The 12,307-nt window shown below is 39.7% G+C and overlaps 1 pseudogene; it reads right to left on the bottom strand.

Annotated features, from left to right (window-relative positions):
• Nucleotides 1–883: 883 nt before the first annotated feature.
• On the bottom strand, nt 884–2,443 carry LOC120099185 (protein Mis18-beta-like; annotated as a pseudogene).
• Nucleotides 2,444–12,307: the final 9,864 nt, after the last annotated feature.

Below are 12,307 nucleotides of genomic sequence, written 5' to 3'. Positions count from 1 at the left end.
CCTGACAACATGCTTCTGGTACCTGGTGTGAATTCCCACAACCTGCTTCTTCAGTCATCCAAAATTCTCACCTTGAACCAGTTATTTCACCCAAACTGCTACAAGCCTTGTAAGGCCCTGGTTTTCTGGCTGTTACCACATTCACTTTTGTGATCTTAAGCAAAGTAGTCGTGCCTGTATCACGATGACAGAGTACTATATTTAATATTTGTTTCACAGAAGTGGAGGATCTTGCCTTCTTTTTTTAAATTGTGCATTGTATTCTATTTATTAACTGTTACTTATTACAATATATATTTGTTGTTGTTTTGTTCCAGACAGGGTTTCTCTGTGTAGACCTGGCTGTCCTAGAACTTACTCCGTAGATCACACTGGCCTTGAATTGAAAGATCCACCCACTTCTGCCTCCTGAGTGTTGGGTTAAAAGCACGCACCACCACCTTCCAATGTACATATCTATTTTACATAAGCAAAAAATGATTTCTCAATGACATTCTTCCTTAATTCTAGCAGAGGAAACAGACACATGTGGATCTCTGTAAGTTTAAAGCTACCGTGGTCTACATAGAAAGTTCCAGGGCAGACAAAGCTATAGAGAAAGACCCTGTCTCAAAACAAATACAAGTATTTATCATTATGTCACTGGCATGTAGAAATACCATCTCTATTAACTCCATCTCTTTATCCAGGCCAACTGTTCATTTTTTTCATCAGTGGACACAAGTGACACTGCATGCTAATTGGTTATTAGTAGTGAAATATATTTTCAGAGATAGGCATTATGTAATCAATGTACTAAAATAAATTTAAAGTAATAGAGTCACATGTTGCAAGATCTTTGATCATTCTGTGAAGCCCAAGATTGTGCTGTTTCCTTGCTTGTTCAGTTTTCTTGGTTAGACTGATGAGGAGTTTTCCCTTCAGAATCTTCGTCAGTGAGTTGAAACAAGTGTGCACTACCATTATCTTCTCTTTCTGCTCTGCAATCTTTTCTGGTAAAGGTACATTGGGAATACCCATCTCTGATGTGTTTACTATGGCCTTTGTTTTTAACAGATAACACAGCATTTTATCACAAGAAAGGCAGAAATGGCCTCTCAAGGCAGCGAGAGCAGTATGGGTAGAATATAAATGGAAACCAACAGGAGCCCCACAGGAATTACAGAATAAAAGGTTGTATGTGCTGGATTTGAGAGAACCTTCTATGCCAACCAAAAGGGGCTCTAACAAAACAACATTGTTCGTGACTCAAAACTGGGTCTTGACGACAGGGAGACGGTGGCGAGAGCAAGTTGCCATCTGCCCCCCCCCCCCATTGTGCCTTCTTAAAGGAAGTTACAATAAGCAGGGTGGAGAACAGGGCAAGGAAATCAGAAAGTAAAGGCTATGGTGAGGTGAGAAGGAATGAAACCCTCCAAACAACATAAACAAGCAATAACAAGTACTAGTAGATTTGTGTGTCAACTTGACAAAAGTTAGAGTCATCAGAGAGGAAGGAGCCTCAGTTGAGAAAATGCTTCAATGAGAACCAGCTGTAAGGGACTTAGTCCCTGGGAACTCTGGTTGGTTGGCATTGTTGTTCTTCCTATGGGATTGCAAGGCCCTTCAGCTCCTTCAATCCCTTCTCTAACTCCTCCAATGGGGACCCCATTCTCAGTTCAATGGTTGGCTGCGAGCATTTGCCTCTGTATTTGTCATGCTCTGGCAGAGCCTCTCAGGAGACAGCTATATCAGTTTCCTGTCGGCATGCACTTCTTCGAATCATATATACAGTCACCAAACCCAGACAATATTGCTGATGCCAAGAAGTGCATATATATATATATATATATATATATATATATATATATATATATATATATATATATATATATATATATACTGAATTCACAGGTGGGGCAGGCTCTAGATGGCCTTTCCTTCAGTTTCTGCTCCAAACTTTGTCTCCATATCCCCTCCTATGGATATTTTTTGTTTCCTCTTTTAAGAAGGACTGAAGCATCACACTTTGGTCGTCCTTCTTCTTGAGCTTCATGTGGTCTGAGGATTGCATCTTCGGTAATTTGAGCATTTGGGCTAATATCCACTTATCAGTGAGTGCATACCATGAGTGCTTTTCTGTGGTTGGGTTACCTCACTCAGGATGCCTATGAATTTCATAAAGTCATTGTTTTTGATAGCTGAGTAGTACTCCATTGTGTAGATATACCACATTTTCTGTATCCATTCCTCTGTTGAAGGGCATCTGTGTTCTTTCCAGCTTCTGGCTATTATAAATAAGGCTGCTATGAACATAGTGGAGCATGTGTCCTTATTATATATAGGAGCATCTTTTGCTAACCCACAATTTCAGCTTTCTCCCTCCACACACAAAAATTCTGTTGCCTTTCTGACTCAGGCTGAAGTTGAAAAGGATATTGAGGCTGGGGTGCAACTTATGCATGCTGGGCTAGCATTCTACTATCAAGCTATACCCTTGGTCTCCCTGACAAAGAACTAAAGGACACTAAGCAACATTGAGAGTAAGAGAAACAGTCTTCCCTAGGGAAGAACATGAAAACTGGTTATGCCATTCAAGTAACATACAGACTGAGCAGGTTATATTTAGGAATATACATGTAATAAAAATTAATGAAAAAAGCCTCTGGATCCTCTGACCTTTTCAGTGCTGGGCACTACCATGCCAGCCTTTTTATACTGGTGCTGGAGATTTAGTTTTTCGACATTTTTTTTTCTTTTTTCTTTCTTTTTTTTTTTTTTTTTTCCGGAGCTGGGGACCGAACCCAGGGCCTTGCGCTCGCTAGGCAAGCGCTCTACCACTGAGCTAAATCCCCAACCCCCGACATTTTTTTTTTTGCTTGAAAAAGTGTCACATTCCAAACCAGATTTATTTTTGCAATCTAGTGCAGAATCAAGCCTTTAGATTGTACAGAATTCCCCGTTGATTACTATCTCTTGTTTAGTTTATAAATGTTTTAAAAGGGATAATTTTTCAAACTCAGTTCCAATTTGATTCCATTTACTAGTAGTCCCTTGAGTAGCCAAACTCATAAAAATAAGGAAGGATGGATGCCAGGGCCTAGAGAGAACAGCATGGGGTTAGTGGTTCATGGGACCAGAGTCTTATTTGGCAAGATGTTTAGGCTCTGGTGATAGAGGGTTGTGATGTTTCATAACTATGTGCACATATGTGACACCACAGAACTACACGGTTAGAAATGTTTAACATGGTAAAGTTTATATTGTGTTCATTTGATGACAATTAAATATTAAAACATCTTTAGACTCTTCATTATACTGTCAACCGCATCTCAGCCTGTCCTAGTTAGCTGCTCTGTTGTGTCCCAAAATACTGACCAAAAGTAACTTGTAAACTAAAGTATTTATTTGGCTTATAGTTCCATATCACAGTCCATCATGGAGGGAAGTCATGGCAGGAACTCAAGTAGGAACTTGGAAGCAGGAACTGAAACAGAGACCAAGGAAGAACACTGCTTACTATCTTGCTCCCCATAGCTCGCCTGCCTTCTTTAAATTATATTTTAATATTTTTGTGTATGCAGAGGTCAGAGGACAATGTGTGGGAGTCAGTTCTCTCCTTCTACCATGTAGCTAGCTCCTAGGAATTGAACTCAGATTGTCAGTTTTGACAGTAGGTGCCTCTACTTGCTGAGTCATTTCCCTGGTCCCTTACCTTTATTTCTTATAACACTCAGAATCACCTACCCAGGGTGGCATTTCTTAAAGTGAGCTGGGCTCTCTGACATCAATAAATAATCAAGAAAATGTCCCCACAGACTAATGGAGGCATTTACTTGGTTGAGGTTCCCTCTTCCCAGATGACCCTACCTTGTGTCAAGTTGACAAAAATCCCCCCAAAACAAACAAACAAACAAACAAACAAACAAAAAGCCTAAGCCTCCCACAGCCCATGGTGGATGTGAAAGAAGGCAAGGGAAAAGGTTGAGAAAAAAAAGTCATCAAACATTTGGCACTGAAGCCTCTGATAGGAGTATATTAGTACTGTATGGACATGGCAATTGCAATATTGAATCAGAATAGCTGTGAATGACCCCAAAACAACCTTCACTAATGAAGAGAGAAACAGGCAGATCATGGGGCTCACAGGTCCTGTGTGGGAGATGGAAGGTTGAAGGGACTAGTGGTATAGATTTTTATGAATTGTGCATGCTGTGGGTGGCATTTTTTAGTGCTACAGCTTCCTGTGAGTCACCTATGTTATTGGTGGGACTCTTTAGTGGTGTAGCTGCCCACAAATTGCCCAGGGGCTTTCCACTAGTGTAGCTCTCTTTGAGTCACCCACATTCCTGGGAATAACCCAATGAACTCACTTATTTCCCAAGATGTAACACTTTCTTTGGTCTGTCAGTGCCTTCTTTATCTGGAGTGAGTAGACATTTCTTCATGTCTCCTTAAGGAAAAGTCACATGAGAATCAGAGATTTTATTGATGTTAAAAATACCCTTAAAAATTTATAAGGAAGGCAGGCTTTAGCCCTTGGTGGATGGGCTCAGTCTCCTGTAGGCTTGGATCAGGGCAAACACGTCATGGAGGTAGGCACCTATAGGAGTTGATGGCAGCTGGTAATCAGAGAAAAACGAAAGGCCTAGGGACAAGATACCCTTTGAAGGTACATACCTAGCAACTCATTTTCACCAACATATTTTTGGTAATCTCCCAAGAATTCTATCAAATTTTGACTCCATTAGTAGGTTATTTCATTGATGAAGTTAGAATCCTCACTACTGAATTTAACAGTTGGGGAACAAAGACAGGATCCTTCAGCAAGGAGGTAGGGAGGGTGGGTCTACAATAATGACACTAATATTTGCCAGGTTCAACTATTCTCATTTTTACCAGTAGATAAATATAAATCTGAGAGTGTGAGCCATGTTTTTGCCAGACCAAATACAAAATGCATTGCACTATATTTGGTTATGAACTTAAAGCTGGGTAGGGTCAGGTGAGTCACTTCTAACTACCTTGTGCTTGGTAACAACCACTGTGGAAACCAGTCTAGCGGTTCCTCAGAAAATTGGACCTGAGGACCCAGCTATACCTCTCTTGGGCATATACCCAAAAGCTTCCCCAACATATAACAAAGACACATGCTCCACTATGTTCATAGCAGCCTTATTTATAATAGCCAGAAGCTGGAAAGAACCCAGATGCCCTTCAACAGAGGAATGGATACAGAAAATGTGGTACATCTACACAATAGAGTACTACTCAGCTATCAAAAACAATGACTTCATGAAATTCATAGGCAAATGGAATGAACTAGAAAATATCATCCTGAGTGAGGTAACCCAATCACAGGAAAACATGCTTGGTATGTACTCACTGATAAGTGGATATTAGCCCAAAAGCTTGAATTGCCCAAGATAAAATCCACAGAGCACATGAAGTTAAAGAAGAAGGACGACCAAAGTGTGGATGATCTCTTCTGAATTCTCAGGTGGGAGCAGCTACTGTACCCAGAGAAGTCTTCCCCCTTTCATATATGTATTGTTTTCAAGCTTTCACATTGTAAGCCAATGAAAATAAGAAATGATTTCCACAGATCCTGGTTTTCAGTGTAAAAAGGAAAGAAATCTAATAAAAACTGGAAATTGGACATTTTAATAGGAACTCATGTTTAAAAATGTGTTTGTGAATTGCTTTACTAGATTCACATTTCCTAGTACTGTCTGTTAAAACAAATGTGTGGTGAGCTGCAAGCATCTTGGTTGCATTAGAACTGATGGCAAGAACACAAAAGTCCCTTGGGAATGCATATCCACTGGCCAACATGACAAATTATATATCAAAAATAATTGGGGTTGGGGATTTAGCTCAGTGGTAGAGCGCTTGCCTAGGAAGCGCAAGGCCCTGGGTTCGATCCCCAGCTCCGAAAAAAAAGAACCAAAAAATAATAATTTATAGGGATTAGAAACATGGTTCAGTTGTTAAGAGCACTTGTTGCTTTTTCAGTGGTCTAGGGTTCAGTTCCCAGTAAACATATGTTAGCTCTTAAACATCTATAATTCCAGTTTCAGGGAACCTGATAGTCTCCTCTGGCCTGAACCAGTATTACATAGTGAGTTTGAAGCCATCCTGGGCTGCGTGGCACCCACACTCAAAACAGAACAAAAAAGTCATATAGCAAGAATTGATTTAAACACAGAGAATCCATGAAGAATATCAACTCCCCAATCTACTTGTCTCTTTCAGTACACTCTCCTTACATCCCCCACCTCATCCCTTCTATTCTTATCTTCAACCTTTCCCCACCCAGTCACCTCTCTCCATCCACTTCAATATCTAATCTATTTCTGCTTCTGAGTGACATTCAAGAGTCCTCCCTTGTGCCCTCCTGGTTACTTAGCTTCTTTGGGTCTGTGGATTATAGCATGGTTATCCTGTACTTTATGACTAATATCCACTTATCAATGAGTGCATAACATGTCGTCTTTCTGGGTCTGGGTTACCTCACTCAGGATGATATTTTCTAGTTCCATCCATTTGCCTGTACATTTCATAATGTTATTGTTATTAATGGCTGAGCAATACTCTATTGTGTAAATGTACCACCTTTTTTATCCATTCTTTGATAGTGGGGACTCTCTGGGACCAGGCAGAGACCTAGGACACTGGAAACTCCCAAGAATCTATGAGGGTGACCCTAGCTAAGATTCCTAACAATGGGAGACATGGAGACTGAACCAGCCATCTCCTGCAACCAGGCAAGACTTCCAATGGAGAGATTGGGACCCAACTCGCCAACAAAGCCTTAGACCCACAATTTCTCCTGCCTACAAGTTGAGCAGAGGTAAAAGATGGAGCAGAATTTGAGGGAGGGGACAACCGATGACTGTTTAAGACTCATGCCATGAAACACTGTTAGTGCTATATCTGCTGTATTTGCAGACAGGAGCCTAGCATAATGTTCATCAGAGAGGCTTCATCTAGCAACTGATGGAAACAGATGCAGAGATCAACAGCCAAATATAAAGTGGAACTTGGACAATCCTGTGTAAGAGGGGGAGGAAGGATTGAAGGAGCCAGAGGGGTCAAGGAGACCCCAAGAAAACCTACAGAACTAACTAACCTGAGTTCATAGGGGCTCACAGAGACTGATGCACTAACCAGTGAGCATGCATGGGATGGACAGAGGCCCTCTGCATATATGTAACAAATGTGCAACTTACTGTTCATGTGGAACTTCTAACAACTGGAGTAGTGGCTGTCTCTGACTCTGTTACCTGCCATTGGAACTATTTCCCACTACTGGGCTGTCTTGTCTACCCTCAATGGGAGAAGATGCGTCTAGTCTTACTGCAACTTGTTATGCCAAGGCTGGTTGATATATCCATGGTATAACTCCCCTTTTCTGAGGAGTAGGAAGGGTAGATTATGGTGAGGGAAGGTGAGAGTGAGGGACTGGGAAGAGAGGAGGGAGGGGAAGCTACAATCAGGATGTAAAACAAATAAAATTTTTATTAATAATTAAAATAAATCTTTAAATAAATTAAAAAAAAATCCATGAACTCAAGAACAGTGAGTCACTGAGAACATTTAAAGCCATTGCTGGTGACCTTCTGTTTGTTACTGCTTAGACTGCTTACTTTATGGGCTTTTTTTCTCCTTTGTGCAAATACAGCACTTTAACTATTTTTTTTTTTTTTTGCTTTTGTTCTCGCTGCTGGTATTTGAATACTTTTGGTCTCCTAGATGCCTTAGCACAGGCAACACCCTGGGGAACTCAAGAGATCTGCAGCTGCTTCGGTTCTCGGGCGCCCTCTCCTGGTCTCAGCGCCTCTTGGGCTTTCATACCATGACCACCCATATTTTCTTCACTTTTGCTTCTCTGAGCCATTTGACTGGACCTAAGCTCATCTGCACGCAGGTGTTTTCTTTTCTTTCTTTTTTTAAAAAATATTTATTTATTTATTTATTTATTTATTTATTTATTTATTTATTTATTTATTTATTTATTTATTTATTTTTGCACTTCGGATTTTATTCCCCTCCTAGTCCACCCTCCAACTGTTCCACATCCCATACCTCTCCTCCCCACCCCACCCCGTGATGTCTCCCCAAGGATGTCCCCACCCCATCAGACCTCTAAACTTCCTGGGGCCTCCAGTCTCTCAGGGTTAGGTGCATCTTCTCCAACTGAACCCAGACCTGGGAGTCCTCTGCTGTATATGTGTTGGGGGCCTCATCTCAGCTGGTGTTTTCAAGTACAGTTGGGCAGTGTCCTGCTGTACTGGGTCCAAGTTAGTTCGTCCTAGTAATCTCTGAGACCCTTAGTACTTTCCCACTGCCTTGCCACACCCTGGTGTCGTGGAGTAGTTGGTTTTTCTGGTTTCCTGGGCTCCGCATCCTGATCTGGAGTTTGCCAGTTGTATGCATCCTGCGTTCCTGAAAATTGTAGATTGTCGGGTACTTGGAGAGAGAAAAACATTTGTTTTCTCCTTGTATTTTTTATGCTTTTAGAAGAATACGAAATGTTAGGATTTTTGTTGTATTCCTACTGTTTCCTGAACCCAGAAATTTATTTTTTTCTCATTGCTTTTTTATTTTAAAAAATAAAAGGAGTCTAGGCTCATCTTTAATCCCAGTACTCACGAAGCAGAAGCAGGTAGATGTCTGTGAGTTCCAGGTCAGCCTGATCTCTACATAGAGTTCTAGGATATCTAGGGTTATGCAGTGAGACTATTTTTTGATTAAAAAAGATATGGGATGCTAGAGGGATGGGTCAATGGTAAGTGCTTGCTGTGTGAGTATGAGTCCCTGAGTTCACAGCACCCAACTGGAGTGATGTCACATGCATGTAAAACTCCATATGAAAAGAGAACTCTAGGTTTAGTGAGAGCCTCCTACCTTAAAAAAAAATAAGGCAGAGTGGCTAGAGAGATGGTTTAGCGGTTAAGAGAATGGCCTATTCTTCCATAAGATATGAGTTTGATTTCCAGCATCTACTTGATGGCTCACGACCATCTATAACTGTAGTCATTTCCCTCTTCTGGCCTCTGCTAAGTACATACATGGTTCACAAACATATATGTAGACAAAACACACATAAAAACTAACAATAAAAATATTAAAACAATAAAAAATAAAGTGGAGGTCCATAGAGAAAGATACCTACATTTGATCTGGATTCCACAAATAAAATCCTGGCTCTGGCAGTGCACAGACTCACAATATTTTACCAGAAGCGACAGTAAGATGATAATTGAAAATTGAGTAAGAATTAGATCCTCCAGAAAGTGAAACTTTAGCCGTTGTTTAGTTTGATGCCTTTTTTCTTATAAGTGGCAATAGTTCACATATTTATTTATACACACATATAAATATATATACATATGTATATGTGTATATGTATGTATGTCCATGTTTTTCAGGCATCTCTATTGACAGAACGGAGGTACTGTGAGTTCCTTGTGTAGTGAAAATAAAACCCTCTGGGTTTGGGTAAATATCTGGTATTGAAAAGATATTGGGGTAGAAGATAATGGTTCAATAGTTATGACTCAGAGCACTGTCTGCTCTCTACTCAGGTTCAATACCCAGCACCCACATGGTAGATCACAACTCTCTGTAACTCCAGTTCCAGAAGATCCAACACTCTCACACAGACATACATGCAGGCAAAACACCAGTGCACATAAGAATAATAAGTAAATAAATAATTTAAAAAACAAGAAAAAGAAATGAAACTCAGAATAAAAAAAGATGAAATTAAAATATCTTGATAATTCACTCACTTGCTGATTCATTCATTTGCTATTTTGAGACAGGATCTAGTGTAGTCTGAATTGGCTTCAAAATTCCCCATGTAACCAACCTCTGATCCTCCTGCCTCTACCTTCCCAATGCTGAAATTATAGCCATTTCACTACCATGCCCAAGTTCTATATTGGTTTTTAAACTTTTTTCTTTCATTTTCATTTTATATGTATAGGTGTTTCTTCTTCTATGTCTGTATACCTCATGCCCAAGGATGTCAGAAAAGGGCATCACATGTCCTAGAACTAGAGTTAAAATGGTGGTCAGCTACTATATGGATGCTAGAAATTGAACCCAGGTCCTCTGGAAGAGCAGCCAGTGAGTGCTCTTAACTACTAAGTCATCTTTTTAGCTTCTATGTTAGTTATTTAAAGGGGCTCTGCTCATTCAGACCTCTATTGTAAGAAGCTTTATAAATATTTTTAACTTAATACACAATTACATGTATTTATGTACATTTATACATATACACTAATAGATATATAGTAAAAGATGTGTAGATGGTGCTAAGAATGCATAAGTGAAAACTAGGGCTGAGCTGTAGCTCAGGGGGTTGAGTGCTTGCTTATCACATATCACAATGTGCTTGATCCCCACAACTACATAAACTAGGTGTGGTGGCACCCATCTGTAATCCTAGCACTTGGGAACTGAAGGCTGGAAAAAAAGAAGTGCAGGGGTAAGTTCAAGACCAGCTTGTTGGGGGTTGGGGATTTGGCTCAGTGGTAGAGCGCTTGCCTAGCAACCGCAAGGACCTGGGTTCGGTCCCCAGCTCCGAAAAAAAAACAAAACAAAACAAAAAAAAACAAAAAAAAAAACAAAAAAAACAAGACCAGCTTGTTATACATAACACCCTATCTCAAAAAGAAAAGTACACACAAGTATTTTTATTCTTTTAATATTGTCCAAGTAAATATTTATTCATTGATTAGTCAAAGTAAACAAGATAAAATAATGGTAAGGCAACATGGAAGGATAATATAATCACAGATCATGAATCCAAGCTGGACAGAGAGGGACTGGAGAGATGGCTCAGGAGTTAAGAATATTTGCTGCTCTTTTAAATGGCCCAGGTTCCATTCTCACTACCCACATGGATGTTTACAATGGTCTAAAACTGCAATTCCAGAGATTCAATGCCTTCTTCTGACCTCAAAGGGTATTGCACACATGTACATGAAGGCAAAACAGTTATATGCATTTTAAAAATTACCATTTTAACAACTGACAAAGAAATAGGACACTTCAAACCTTTACTTGCTTTACAAAATGGGTGGGTCTACATAAGTTACTGCCATTGTTGGATGGTTAAAATGGGAAGGTTGGGGTTGGGGATTTAGCTCAGTGGTAGAGCACTTGCCTAGCAAGCGAAAGGCCCTGGGTTCGGTCCCCAGCTCCGAAAAAAAAATAAAAAGAAAATGATATTAAAGACATCATTAAAAGTTAATTTAGTTCAACTCCTTTGTTAAATAACTTTAGCTATTTTGTGAATGAAAAAAGTATTACAAAGACCCATTTAATAAAGACTTCTGTAAGAAATTAATAACAAATATATCTAAAGTTGTGCAAAAAACCATCCCTGAAACATCATTTGCATTAGATTTCAAACTGCAAAAAGATAAAATTGCAAAGAAGATATCAAGCTATCTTTAAAATGGAAGTTAAGAAAGCAATTTAATTTATTTGCAGAACTTCTTCAGCTATTGCGGATTGAATCAAGGCCTCATGCATTCTAGGCAAGTGTCTACCGTTGAGTTGCATCTCTAGCTTATTTCATCAGCTTAAAAAATCAATTCATGTGCCTGCATGTACGTTTGTGCACCACATTTGTGCCTGCACAGAAGCCAGAAGGGAGCAGAAGTTATGTAAATATATACATATACAGTAATAGATATATAGTAAAAGATGTGTAGATGGTGCTAAGAATGCATGAAACGGGAGTTATAGATGTTGTGAGCTGCCATGTGGGTATTGGAAGTTGAGCTCATGTTCCCTGGAAGAGAAGCCAATCCTCTAAACCACTGATACACCTCTCCAGTCCCTCATGGGCTTCCCTTACAAAGCAATATTGAAACAACTTGGAAGTTCTGATTATTTTCTTGGCTTTATTTTCCTAAGTGAAGTAAAATCATTACCACAAGTTTGTAAGTGGAGTCTAAAACTTACTTTTCTTTAAAACACTTTATTAAGTCAGCTATATATAACTTGACTTTGGCTGGAACTTTCTATGCACACCAGACTAGCCTAAAACTTGCAACCATTCTCATGCTTCTGCCTCCCAAGTGTTTGGATTATGGGCATGTTACCTGTATATTACCGCTACACCAGCTCCAAAATTTTCTGTGTGTGTACACGTACATGCATATGTTCCTGTGTGCATGGCTGTACACGTTTAGATATTTATGCATGTGTGTGTGTGTGTGTGTGTGTGTGTGTGTGTGTGTGTGTGTGTACACATGTATGTGGAGGACAGAAAGCAATCCTGGTTGTCATTTCTTTAGTACTGTAT

Source organism: Rattus norvegicus, chromosome X (genome assembly GCF_021556685.1).
Source record: "Rattus norvegicus strain SHRSP/BbbUtx chromosome X, alternate assembly SHRSP_T2T, whole genome shotgun sequence".
Taxonomy (NCBI): Eukaryota; Metazoa; Chordata; class Mammalia; order Rodentia; family Muridae; genus Rattus; species Rattus norvegicus.
The sequence above is the reverse complement of the archived record's forward strand: the minus strand, read 5'-3'. Positions and strand labels throughout refer to the sequence as shown.